Source organism: Aquarana catesbeiana, linkage group LG13 (assembly GCF_042186555.1).
Source record: "Aquarana catesbeiana isolate 2022-GZ linkage group LG13, ASM4218655v1, whole genome shotgun sequence".
Taxonomy (NCBI): Eukaryota; Metazoa; Chordata; class Amphibia; order Anura; family Ranidae; genus Aquarana; species Aquarana catesbeiana.
The window spans coordinates 223,041,961-223,055,366 of record NC_133336.1 but is presented as its reverse complement, the minus strand read 5'-3'; positions in this window follow the sequence as shown (position 1 = coordinate 223,055,366).

The following is a 13,406-nucleotide window of genomic DNA, read 5'->3' as shown; positions in this document are numbered from 1 at the left end:
TAGAAGGAGGAGGAGTCATTTCCTCAGTCTCCCCTCCCCCAGTGATCAGACTGTACATCATAACTTTGTAGAAGGAGGAGGAGTCATTTCCTCAGTCTCCCCTCCCCCAGTGATCAGACTGTACATCGTAACTTTGTAGAAGGGGGAGGAGTCATTTCCTCAGTCTCCCCTCCCCCAGTGATCAGACTGTACATTGTAACTTTGTAGAAGGAGGAGGAAGCATCTCCTTAGTCACCCCTCCCCCAGTGATCAGACTGTACATTGTAACTTTGTAGAAGGAGGAGGAGTCATTTCCTCAGTCTCCCCTCCTCCCCCCCAGCGATCGGACTGTACATTGTAACTTTGTAGAAGGAGGAGGAAGCATCTCCTTAGTCTCCCCTCCTCCCCCCAGTGATCAGACTGTACATTGTAACTTTGTAGAAGGAGGAGGAAGCATCTCCTTAGTCACCCCTCCCCCAGTGATCAGTCTGCTGCAGGCAGGACGAAGCATTTCCTCCCCTCACCCAATGATTAGACTTTGTAGCAAATCACAAGGTGAGAGGCTGCAGCAGGGGCTGAACTGTGTCAGACATTTGTAAAGTGGATGGTGACCCTGGATGATGCCTGAACAAAGATGGTACCATCCTATTGGAGAGAAAGGCAGAGGAAGGCATTGTAAGGGGTATCATTTTTATGAAACTTATCACATCGGGTTTGCTTTAAAGGGAATGCGCGGCCCTGTTATATATATTTTCATTCCCATGTATTATGTTCATATTTGATCAATGATGTCTTCCAGGATCCCTGACTGTTGGTTTACATTCAGCAGCTGGGGGGGGTAACCTGGTGATGTCATTGACCAAATATGGTCATGACCTGATTTGGTGAACAACGTATCCTGGGATCCCGGCTGTTTGTTTTCATTCAGCAGCCGAGGATCCTTGGTAAAGTAATTGACCATATTTAATCAATGAGTTCTCCTGGGGTCCTCGGCTGTTTGCTTACTTACAGCAGTTGAGGATTCCCTGTGATGTTATTGACCGTATATGCTCATGACCATGTTTGGCTAATGACGTATCCTGGGATCTCCAGCTGTTTGTTTACATTCAGCAACTGAGGATCCTTGGTGATGTCATTGACCACATTTGGTCATGACCATATTTGGTCAATGACATCTCCTGGGCCTACCAGCTGTTTTCCATGATGCCATTAACCGAATATAGTCATGATGATATTTGGTGAACAACGTATTCTGAGGTCCCTGGCTGTTGGTTTACATTCAGCAGCTGAGGATCCTTGGTGATGTCTTTGACCATATTTGGTCATGACCATATTTAATCAATGAGGTCTCCTGGGGGCCCCAGCTGTTTGTTTGTATACAGTAGTCAGGGATCCTTGATGGTGTAATTGACCATATTTTCTAAACAATGTTTTGCTGGATCTCCAGCTTTTTGTTTGCATACAGTAGCTGTGGATCTTGGGTGATGTTATGGACCACATTAGGTTGTGACCATATTTGGTCAATGATGTCTTGCAGAATCCCTGGCTGTTGGTTTACATACAGCAGTTGGGGATCCTCTCTTTTATATCTTTGGCTACATTTGGTCTTGACCATATTTGATTAATGACGTCTCCTGGGGTCCCTGGCAGTTTGTTTGCATACAGTAGCCAGGGATCCTTGATGATGTCATTAACTACATTTGGTCATCATGACCATATTTAATCAATGAGGTCTCCTGGGGGCCCCAGCTGTTTGCTTACATACAGCAGTTGAGGATCCTCTGTGATGTTATTGACCGTATATGCTCATGACCATGTTTGGCTAATGACAAATCCTGGGATCCCTGGGTGTTTGTTTACATTCAGCAACTGAGGATCCTTGGATAAGTGGTGGACCACATTTGGTCATGGCCATATTTGGTCAGTGACATCTCCTGGGCCCACCTAGCTGTTTTCGGTGATGTCATTAACCCAATATAGTCATGATCATATTTGGTGAACAACGTATTCTGAGGTCCCTGGCTGTTGGTTTACATTCAGCAGCCGAGGATCCTTGGTGATGCCTTTGACCATATTTGGTCAAGACCATATTTAAACAATGACACCTCCTGGGGTCCCCGGCTGTATGTTTTTTATACAGGAGCCAGGGATCCTTGATGATGTCATTGACCACAATAGGCCAAGACCATATTTGATCAATGACACCTCCTGGGGTCCCAGACTGTTTGTTTGCCTACATGAGCCAGGGATCCTTGATGATGTCATTGACCACATTAGGTCAACACCATATTTGGTCAATGACATCTCCTGTTTTCTTGCATACAGTAGATGAGGATCCTCGGTTATATCATTAACCAAATAGAGTCATGATCATAATTGGTGAACAACGTATAATTGGATCCCCAATTGTTTGCTTACATACCACAGCTGAGGACCCTCTGTGATGTCATTAACCGTATGTGGTCATAACCATATTTGGGTAATGATGTACCGTGGGATCCCCAGGTGTTTGTTTACATTCAGCAACAGAGGGTCCTTGGTGATGTCATTGACCACATTAGGTCAAGACCATATTTGATCAATTACATCTCCTGGCCCCGCCAGCTGTTTTCCATGATGCCATTAACCTAATATAGTCATGATAATATTTGGTGAACAACGTATTCTGAGGTCCCTTGCATTTGGTTTACATTCAGCAGCTGAGGATCCTTGGTGATGTCTTTGACCATATTTGGTCATGACCATATTTAATCAATGAGGTCTCCTGGGGGCCCCAGCTGTTTGCTTACATACAGCAGTTGAGGATCCCCTGTGATGTTATTGATCATATATGCTCATGACCATGTTTGGCTAATGATGTATCCTGGGATCCCCAGGTGTTTGTTTACATTCAGCAACTGAGGATCCTTGGTGATGTCATTGACCACATTTGGTCATGACCATATTTGATCAATGATGCCTCCTGGGGTCCTCAGCTGTTTGTTTGCATACAGCAGCTAGGGATCCTTGGTGATGTCATTGACCGTTTATGGTCATGACCATATTTAATCAATGAGGTACTTTGGGATCCCCATGTGTTTGTTTACATTCAGCAACAGAGGATCCTTGGTTAAGTCATTGACCACATTTGATCATGGCCATATTTGGTCAATGACATCTCCTGGGCCCACCTAGCTGTTTTTCGGCGATGCCATTAACCCAATATAGTCATGATCATATTTGGTGAACAACGTATTCTGAGGTCCCTGGCTGTTGTCTTACATTCAGCAGCCGAGGATCCTTGGTGATGTCTTTGACCAATATTGGTCAAGATCATATTTGATCAATGACACCTCCTCGGGTCCCAGGTTGTTTGTTTGCATACATGAGCCAGGGATCCTTGATGATGTCATTGACCACATTAGGTCAAGACCATATTTGGTCAATTACATCTCCTGGGCCCCCAGCTGTTTTCTTGCAAACAGTAGATGAGGATCCTCTGTGATGTCATTAACCAAATATAGTCATGATCATAATTGGTGAACAACCTATAATAGGATCCCCAGCTATTTGTTTACATACAGCATCCGAGGATCCTTGGTGATGTCATTGACCATATTAGGTCGTGACCATATTTAGTCACTGGCATTTCCCAGAATCCCCAGCTGCTGGTTTCCATACAGTGAACGAGGAATGGGGCAAACAGGCCAATTTTGGCTGGTCAACCAACAGTGAATGGGCCGGCTCCAGGTGGAAGCCACACCCAACCCGAATCTCATCCCCGGACTCATCGCCTTTAATAATTCTTTCATTTTTTAGAAAAAACAGTTACAATTAGGTGACTATAAATAAAGATTGCGGGGTGCTCCCGCCATTCCCCCTTCCCGCACCCCTCATCAGCTGCTCATCCCCGGAGTATATATAGACACATTGTGGCAGCACCTGCCCCATCTACAGCGCAGATGTCAGGCGATGGGGCCTCAGTGGTGGCGAGCTGCCCGCCCCGCGCCGCGCATCCCCAGGACAGGTGCTGAGATGTCAGACTAACAGCTCAAAACTTCACACCTTACAAAGTGTTAACCACACAGAGAAGACATGAAAACCATCCTCACCGCAGATGTTCTCCCAGAACGGCTTACACAGCAAACTGAGCCCGAGCAACCTGACATGACAGACACACCAAGCAACATGCCTACCGAGGAACAGATACCGAGAATTACACCCGACATACAGGACAAGAGAAGTAGTACTGTGCAGAGTCCATACATACAGAATAAGAACAGATACCAAGAATTACACCCGACATACAGGACAAGAGAAGTGGTACTGTGCAAAGTCCATACATACAGAATAAGAACAGATACCGAGAATTACACCCGACATACAGGACAAAAGAAGTGGTACTGTGCAGAGTCCATACATACAGAATAAGAACAGATACCGAGAATTACACCCGACATACAGGACAAGAGAAGTAGTACTGTGCAGAGTCCTTACATACAGAATAAGAACAGATACCGAGAATTACACCCGACATACAGGACAAGAGAAGTAGTACTGTGCAGAGTCCATACATACAGAATAAGAACAGATACTGAGAATTACACCCGACATACAGGACAAGAGAAGTAGTACTGTGCAGAGTCCATACATACTATGTATGTCGGGTGTAATTCTCGGTATCTGTTCTTATTCTGTATGTATGGACTCTGCACAGTACTACTTCTCTTGTCCTGTATGTCGGGTGTAATTCTCGGTATCTGTTCTCATTCTGTATGTATGGACTCATGTAGCGCCCCCCCCCCCATCCCCCGCACGGTGTGCAGGGCGCCCCTCTTCCTGCGGTCGGAAAGGAGAGTGATTGAGGGCAGGAGATGGAGTTGGCAGTTATTGTGGTCACCTCGGAGACGCTCTTTTCAGCACGGACAGGTTAGACGGCTCAGGCTCCTCGGCGTCCAGAAGATTACTCAACCCGGCTCACCTCCACGGTGACACTTCCTCTGAGCCCACCACACGGCCCCCCGGACACCCACCTCACCTGCATTGCGTAAACCTGAGTCAATCTCTCGGTAAGATCGCTGATAAGCGACCGCCTGACCCTCGTTTAACCCGTTCCCTGCCTGGCTCTGCAACTAAGCTCCCTGGACCACCAACCAGAAGAAGAGCCTTTCCAGGGTCCCTCCACCCAGAACGGGCATTCAGTTTATTTTTGTCATCAAAAGAGGTTCCCACCATCCCTGCTGGGCTCTTTAATTACTTAGTATATACAATAAAAATTGCAGCATGAGGAGTGAGAAGACACCAAGATGAACGGGACTTATGGCAGGGAGATCTTACTGCTGGAGCACCCATCGTAGTCCTGAGATACAACATATGGGTGGAGTGCCAGGCTGCCATTGGATACAGTTGTTATGGGGCACCGCGCTTCACTTTGGAATGTGCACAGGATGCCACATAGGCAGCAGAATGAAGGGTGGACAAGCTAGCCACAAATGGCCCCAGGAAACAGGCTTGCCATGGGGGACAGGCTAGCCATGAATGGCCATGGGGGACAGGCTGGCCTTTAATTTCCATGGGGGTCAAGCTGGGCAAGATATGACCACAGGGAACAGACTGGCCTTTAGTTGCCATTGGGGCAGGCTGGCCATGAACAGCCATGGGGGTCAGGCTGACCTTTAATTGCCATGGAGGTTAGACTGACCATGAATGACCATAGGGAACAAACTAGTAATGTATGGCTATAGGGGACAGGCTGGTTATGAATAGCCATGGGGAAAATCTGGCCTACTAATAGACATGGGGGACAAGCTAGCTAAGAATGTTCATGGAGACAGGCTGGCCTTTAATTTCCATGGGGGACAGGCTGGCCATGAATGGCCATGGGGGTGAGGCTGGCCATGAATGGTTATAGGGGTCAGACTGGCCTTTAATTTCCATGGGGGTTCAGGCTGACCATAAACAGCCATGGGGCGCAGGCTTGAATATAGTAGAAAACGCCTGCAGTAATTCCCCGAGGTGGTGATCGGTCGGTGTACTGGCTTGTAGTGTCCTCCTAGCACTCAAGCAAAGATGTAGATAAAAGAAAGCCGGAAGCTCGATCTTCCACAATGAATATGGATCCAGGTGTGGTACAGATTAATACAGGGCTTACGCGTTTCGGTGTGTAGCCTTAGCCATAGCCTGGGGGGGCAGGCTGGTCATGAATGGCCATGGGGATCAAACTATCCATGAATAGTCATGGGGACAATCTGGCCTATAAATAGACATGGAGGGCAGACTGGCCATGAATGGTCATGGGGCCAGGCTGGCCTTTAGTTGCCATGGGGGACAGGCTGGCCATGAATGGTCATTGGGGACAATATGGCCTTTAATTACCATGAGAGTCAGGCTGGCCATGAATGGCAGGCTGGCCTTTAATTGCCATGAGGGATAGCCTGGTCATAAATGGCCATGGGGGACAAGCTGGCCATAAACGGCCAAAGGGGACAGGTGGGCCATAAATGGTCATGGAGGACAGGCTGGTCATAAATGGCCATGGGGGGGCAGGCTGGTAATTAAATAGCCATGGAGGTCAAACTAGCCATGAACAGCCATGGGGGACAGACTGGCTATGAATACCAATTGGGGACAATCTGGCCTATGAATGTCTATGGGGACAGGCTAGCCATGAATGGTCATGGGGGTCAGACTGGCCTTTAATTGCCATGGGGGTTCAGGCTGGCCATAAACAGCCATGGGAGGCAGGCTGGTCATGAATGGCCATGGGGATCAAACTATTCATTAATGGCCATGGGGGCCTATGATAGGGACAAACTGGTCATTAATGGTCATGGGGCCAGGCTGGACTTTAGTTGCCATAGGGATCAGGCTGGCCATAAACGACCATGGAGGACAGGCTGGCCATAAATGGTCATGGGGGGACAATATGGCCTTTAATTACCATGAGGGTCAAGCTGGCCATGAACGGCAGGCTGACTCCTTTGTTATCTTGGCTGTGGGCTTAGGGTCGTTGTCCTGTTGGAAGATGAACCTTCGCCCCAGTCTGAGGTCCAGAGCGTTCTGGAGCAGGTTTTCATCAGGGATGTCTCTTTCCCTCGATCCTGACTAGTCTCCCAGTTCCTGCCACTGAAAAACATCCCCACAGCATTATGCTGTCACCACCATGCTTCACTGTAGGGATGGTATTGGCCAGGTAATGAGCGGTGCCTGGTTTCCTCCAGACATGAAGCTTGCCATTCAAGCCAAAGAGTTCAATCCTTGTTTAATCAGACCAGAGGATTTTGTTTATCATGGTCTGAGAGTCCTTCAGGTGCCTTTTGGCCAACTCCAGGCGGGCTGTCATGTGCCTTTTACTGAGGAGTGGCTTCCATCTGGCCACTCTACCATACAGGCCTGGTTGGTTGATGCTGGAGCTCTGTGAGAGTGACCATCAGGTTCTTGATCACCTCCCTGACTAAGGCCCTTCTCCCCCAATCGCTCAGTTTGGCCGGGCGGCCTGCTCTAGGAAGAGACCTGGTGGTTCCAAACTTCTTCCATTTAAGGATGATGGAGGCCACTGTGCTCATTGGGACCTTCAATGCTGCAGAAATGTTTCTGTACCCTTCTCCCTGTCTCCGAGGTCTACAGACAATTCCTTGGACTTCATGGCTTGGTTTGTTCTCTGACATGCACTGGTAACTGTGGGACCTTCTATAGACTGGTGTGTGCCTTTCCAAATCATGTCCAATCAACCAAATTTACCACAGGTGTAGAAACATCTCAAGGATGATCAGTGAAAACAGGAGGCACCTGGGCTCAATTCTGAGTGTCATGGCAAAGGCTGTGATACTTATGTACATGGGAGGAGCCTGTGATACTTATGTACATGGGAGGAGCCTGTGATACTTATGTACATGGGAGGAGCCTGTGATACTTATGTACATGGGAGGAGCCTGTGATACTTATGTACATGGGAGGAGTCTGTGATACTTATGTACATGGGAGGAGCCTGTGATACTTATGTACATGGGAGGAGTCTGTGATACTTATGTACATGGGAGGAGCCTGTGATACTTATGTACATGGGAGGAGCCTGTGATACTTATGTACATGGGAGGAGTCTGTGATACTTATGTACATGGGAGGAGCCTGTGATATTTATGTACATGGGAGGAGTCTGTGATACTTATGTACATGGGAGGAGCCTGTGATACTTATGTACATGGGAGGAGCCTGTGAAAAACACAGAATTGTTGACATTTTTGCAGATTTATTAAAAAAGAAAAACTGAAATATCACATGGTCCTAAGTATTCAGACCCTTTGCTCAGTATTTAGTAGAAGCCCCTTTTGATCTAATACAGCCATGAGTCTTTTTGGGAAAGATGCAACAAGTTTTTCACACCTGGATTTGGGGATCCTCTGTCATTCCTCCTTGTAGATCCTCTCCAGTTCTGTCAGGTTGGATGGTAAACGTTGGTGGACAGCCATTTTTAGGTCTCTCCAGAGATGCTCAATTGGGTTTAAGTCAGGGCTCTGGCTGGGCCATTCAAGAACAGTCACGGAGTTGTTGTGAAGCCACTCCTTCGTTATTTTAGCTGTGTGGCCATTGTCTTGTTGGAAGGTAAACCTTCGGCCCAGCCTGAGTACTCTGGAGAAGGTTTTCATCCAGGATATCCCTGTACTTGGCCGCATTCATCTTTCCCTCGATTGCAACCAGTCGTCCTGTCCCTGCAGCTGAAAAACACCCCCACAGCATGATGCTGCCACCACCATGCTTCACTGTTGGGACTGTATTGGACAAGTGATGAGCAGTGCCTGGTTTTCTCCACAAATACCGCTTAGAATTAAGGCCAAAAATTCTATCTTGGTCTCATCAGACCAGAGAATCTTATTTCTCACCATCTTGGAGTCCTTCAGGTGTTTTTTTAGCAAACTCCATGCGGGCTTTCATGTGTCTTGCACTGAGGAGAGGCTTCCGCCGGGCCACTCTGCCATAAAGCCCCGACTGGTGGAGGGCTGCAGACATGGTTGACTTTCTACAACTTTCTCCCATCTCCCGACTGCATCTCTGGAGCTCAGCCACAGTGATCTTTGGGTTCTTCTTTACCTCTCTCACCAAGGCTCTTCACCCCCGATAGCTCAGTTTGGCCGGACGGCCAGCTCTAGGAAGGGTTCTGGTCGTCCAAAACGTCTTCCATTTAAGGATTATGGAGGCCACTGTGCTCTCAGGAACCTTAAGTGCGGCAGAATTCTTTTTGTAACCTTGGCCAGATCTGTGCCTTGCCACAATTCTGTCTCTGAGCTCTTTCAGGCAGTTCCTTTGACCTCATGATTCTCATTTGCTCTGACATGCACTGTGAGTTGTAAGGTCTTATATAGACAGGTGTGTGGCTTTCCTAATCAAGTCCAATCAGTATAATCAAACACAGCTGGACTCAAATGAAGGTGTAGAACCATCTCAAGGATGATCAGAAGAAATGGACAGCACCTGAGTTATATATATGAGTGTCACAGCAAAGGGTCTGAATACTTAGGACCATGTGATATTTCAGTTTTTCTTTTTTAATAAATCTGCAAAAATGTCAACAATTCTGTGTTTTTCTGTCAATATGAGGTGCTGTGTGTACAATATGGGGTGCTGTGTGTACAATATGGGGGGCTGTGTGTACAATATGGGGTGCTGTGTGTACAATATGGGGGGCTGTGTGTACAATATGGGGTGCTGTGTGTACAATATGGGGTGCTGTGTGTACAATATGGGGTGCTGTGTGTACAATATGGGGGGCTGTGTGTACAATATGGGGTGTTGTGTGTACAATATGGGGGGCTGTGTGTACAATATGGGGTGCTGTGTGTACATTAATGAGGAAAAAAATTAACTTAAATGATTTTAGCAAATGGCTGCAATATAACAAAGAGTGAAAAATTTAAGGGGGTCTGAATACTTTCCATCCCCACTGTATGTGCAAGGGATTTTTTCTTTTTTTCTTTTTAATACATTTTAAACAAACTTCTTTCACATTGTCATTATGGGGGATTGTTTGTAGAATTTTGAGGAAAATAATGAATTTAATCCATTTTGGAATAAGGCTGTAACATAACAAAATGTGGAAAAAGTGAAGTGCTGTGAATACTTTCCGGATGTGCTGTATACTCCATGTATCCTCTATGTATTTTGTTTGTATTCTCCGTGTATCCTCTAGAGTGCCTTGAAAAAGCATTTATACCCCTTGAAATTCTCCACATTTTGTCATGTTACAACCAAAAATTGGGATTTTATGTGATAGACCAACACAAAGTGGCACATAATTGTGAAGTGGAAAAAAAATGATAAATGATACAAATAAATCTGTGAAAAGTGGGGGGGGGGACATTTGTATGGCGCCCCCCGGAGTCAATACTTTGTAGAACCCCCTTTCTCTACAAGTCTTTTTGGGGATGTCTCTACCAGCTTTGCACATCTAGAGAGGACATTTTTGCCCATTCTTCTTCTTTGTAAAATATCTCAAGCTCTGTCAGATTGGATGGAGAACGTCTGGGAACAGCAATTTTCAAGTCTTGCCACAGATTCTCAATGTGATTTAGGTCTGGACTGTGACTGGGCCATTCTAACACATGAATATGCTTTGATGTAAACCATTCCATTGTAGCTCTGGCTGGATGTTTCGGGTCGTTGTTCTGCTGGAAGGTGAACCTCCGCCCCAGTCTCAAGTCTTTTGTAGACTCTAATAGGTTTTCTTTTAAGATTGTCCTGTATTTGGCTCCATCCATCTTCCCATCAACTCTGACCAGCTTCCCTGTCCCTGCTGAAGAAAAGCATCCCCACCACATGATGCTGCCACCACCATGTTTCACGGTGGGGATGGTGTGTTCAGGGTGATGTGCAGTGTTAGTTTTCCCCACACATAGAGTTTTACTTTTAGGCCAAAAAGTTGAATTTTGGTCTCATCTGACCAGATCACCTTCTTCCACATGTTTGCTGTGTCCTCCACATGGCTTCTCACAAACTGCAAACAGGACTTCTTATGACTTTCTTTCACCAATGTCTTTCTTCTTGTCACTCTTCCATAAAGGTCAGATTTGTGGAGAACACGGCTAATAGTTGTCCTGTGGGCAGATTCTCCCACCTGAGCTGTGGATCTCTGCAGCTCCTCCAGAGTTACCATGGACCTCTTGGCTCTTCTCTGATGAATGTTCTCCTTGCCCGGCCGGTCAGTTTAGGTGGACGGCCATGTCTTGGTAGGTTTGCAGTTGTGCCATACTCTTTCCATTTTCTGATGATGGATTGAACAGAGCTCCGTGAGATGTTCAAAGCTTGGGAGATTTTTTTTATAACCTAACCCTGCTTTATACTTCTCCACAACTTTATCTCTGACCTGTCTGGTGTGTTCCTTGGCCTTCATGATGCTGTTTGTTCACTAAGGTTCTCTAACAAACCTCTGAGGGCTTCACAGAACAGCTGTATTTATACTGAGATTAAATGACACACAGGTGGACTCTATTTACTAATTAGGTGATTTCTGAAGGCAATTGGTTCCACAAGATTTTAGTTAGGGGTATCAGAGTAAAGGGGGCTGAATACAAATGCCCCCCACACTTTTCACATATTTATTTGTATCATTTATCATTTTCCTTCCACTTCACAATTATGTGACACTTTGTGTTGGTCTATCACATAAAATCCCAATAAAATACATTTACGTTTTTGGTTGTAACATGACAAGATGTGGGAAATTTCAAGGGGTATGAATACTTTTTCAAGGCACTGTATGTATCCTCCATGTATTTTCAGTGTATCCTCTATGTACACTCCATGTATCCTCTGTATTTCTATCTGTCTTTGTATTGAAAATTTCTTTCTCACTTCCTGTCTGTTGTCACCAGGACAGTGTCAGTAGTGAGTATGGGGGGAGGGGTACAAGATCTGAAGTTGTGGGGTCTGCTGGTTGCCCCCAGACATTGTGTATGAGATATATGGTACATTTGTAGGATTATCTGGCTGTGTTTAGCTCAGAGAGAAGACTCTTGTCATATTATGTGTGGACCTGGACGTGTTTTATTGGGGGGGGGGGGGCTGAGTATTGCTGAGAGATAGACTCTTAGTTGGCAGCTCTAGTGACAAAGCCACAGATGTACCCTGATAACATTGGGGGGGGGAGCTGGCCACATCCTCCACTCTATACACCACCATTGTCTCTCATCTGTCATACCGCCTGTCCGAGGAGGAGCAGGGCATGCTGGGTAAGGACACACCGCATGTTCTCTACAAACCTCAGATTCACAGAAATACCTCCGAGAGGTTCAACTGCCCATCCGGGGGAAGAGGACCTGTCATTAAATCCCACCGCACACCAAATGTCAGCATTGCCCAACCACATCACAACTTTTTAGCACAAAATAAACTTTTTAATTTTTATCGTAAATAAAAATAAAAAGTCACCAGCTTCATTATAACAAATCGAGGCGCGGATGATGCAATCTCTGGTGTCATTGTGGGGGTTTCACATCATTAGAGACTGCAGTGAGACGCAACATACCTAGGCAGGGCACCGATGGCGTCATTTCTGATGTATCCTCTATGTACTGTATGTATACTCCATGTATCCTCTATGTACTGTATGTATACTCCATGTATCCTCTATGTACTGTATGTATACTCCATGTATACTCTATGTACTGTATGTATACTCCATGTATCCTCTATGTACTGTATGTATACTCCATGTATCCTCTATGTACTGTATGTATACTCCATGTCTCCTCTATGTACTGTATGTATACTCCATGTCTCCTCTATGTACTGTATGTATACTCCATGTATCCTCTATGTACTGTATGTATCCTCTATGTACTGTATGTATACTCCATGTATCCTCTATGTACTGTATGTATCCTCTATGTACTGTATGTATACTCCATGTATCCTCTATGTACTGTATGTATACTCCATGTCTCCTCTATGTACTGTATGTATACTCCATGTCTCCTCTATGTACTGTATGTATACTCCATGTATCCTCTATGTACTGTATGTATCCTCTATGTACTGTATGTATACTCCATGTATCCTCTATGTACTGTATGTATCCTCTATGTACTGTATGTATCCTCTATGTATCCTCTATGTACTGTATGTATACTCCATGTATCCTCTATGTACTGTATGTATACTCCATGTATCCTCTATGTACTGTATGTATACTCTATGTATCCTTTATATACTGTATGTATACTCCATGTATACTCTATGTACTGTATGTATACTCCATGTATCCTCTATGTACTGTATGTATACTCCATGTATCCTCTATGTACTGTATGTATACTCTATGTATCCTTTATATACTGTATGTATACTCCATGTATCCTCTATGTACTGTATGTATACTCCATGTATCCTCTATGTACTGTATGTATACTCCATGTATCCTCTATGTACTGTATGTATACTCTATGTATCCTTTATAT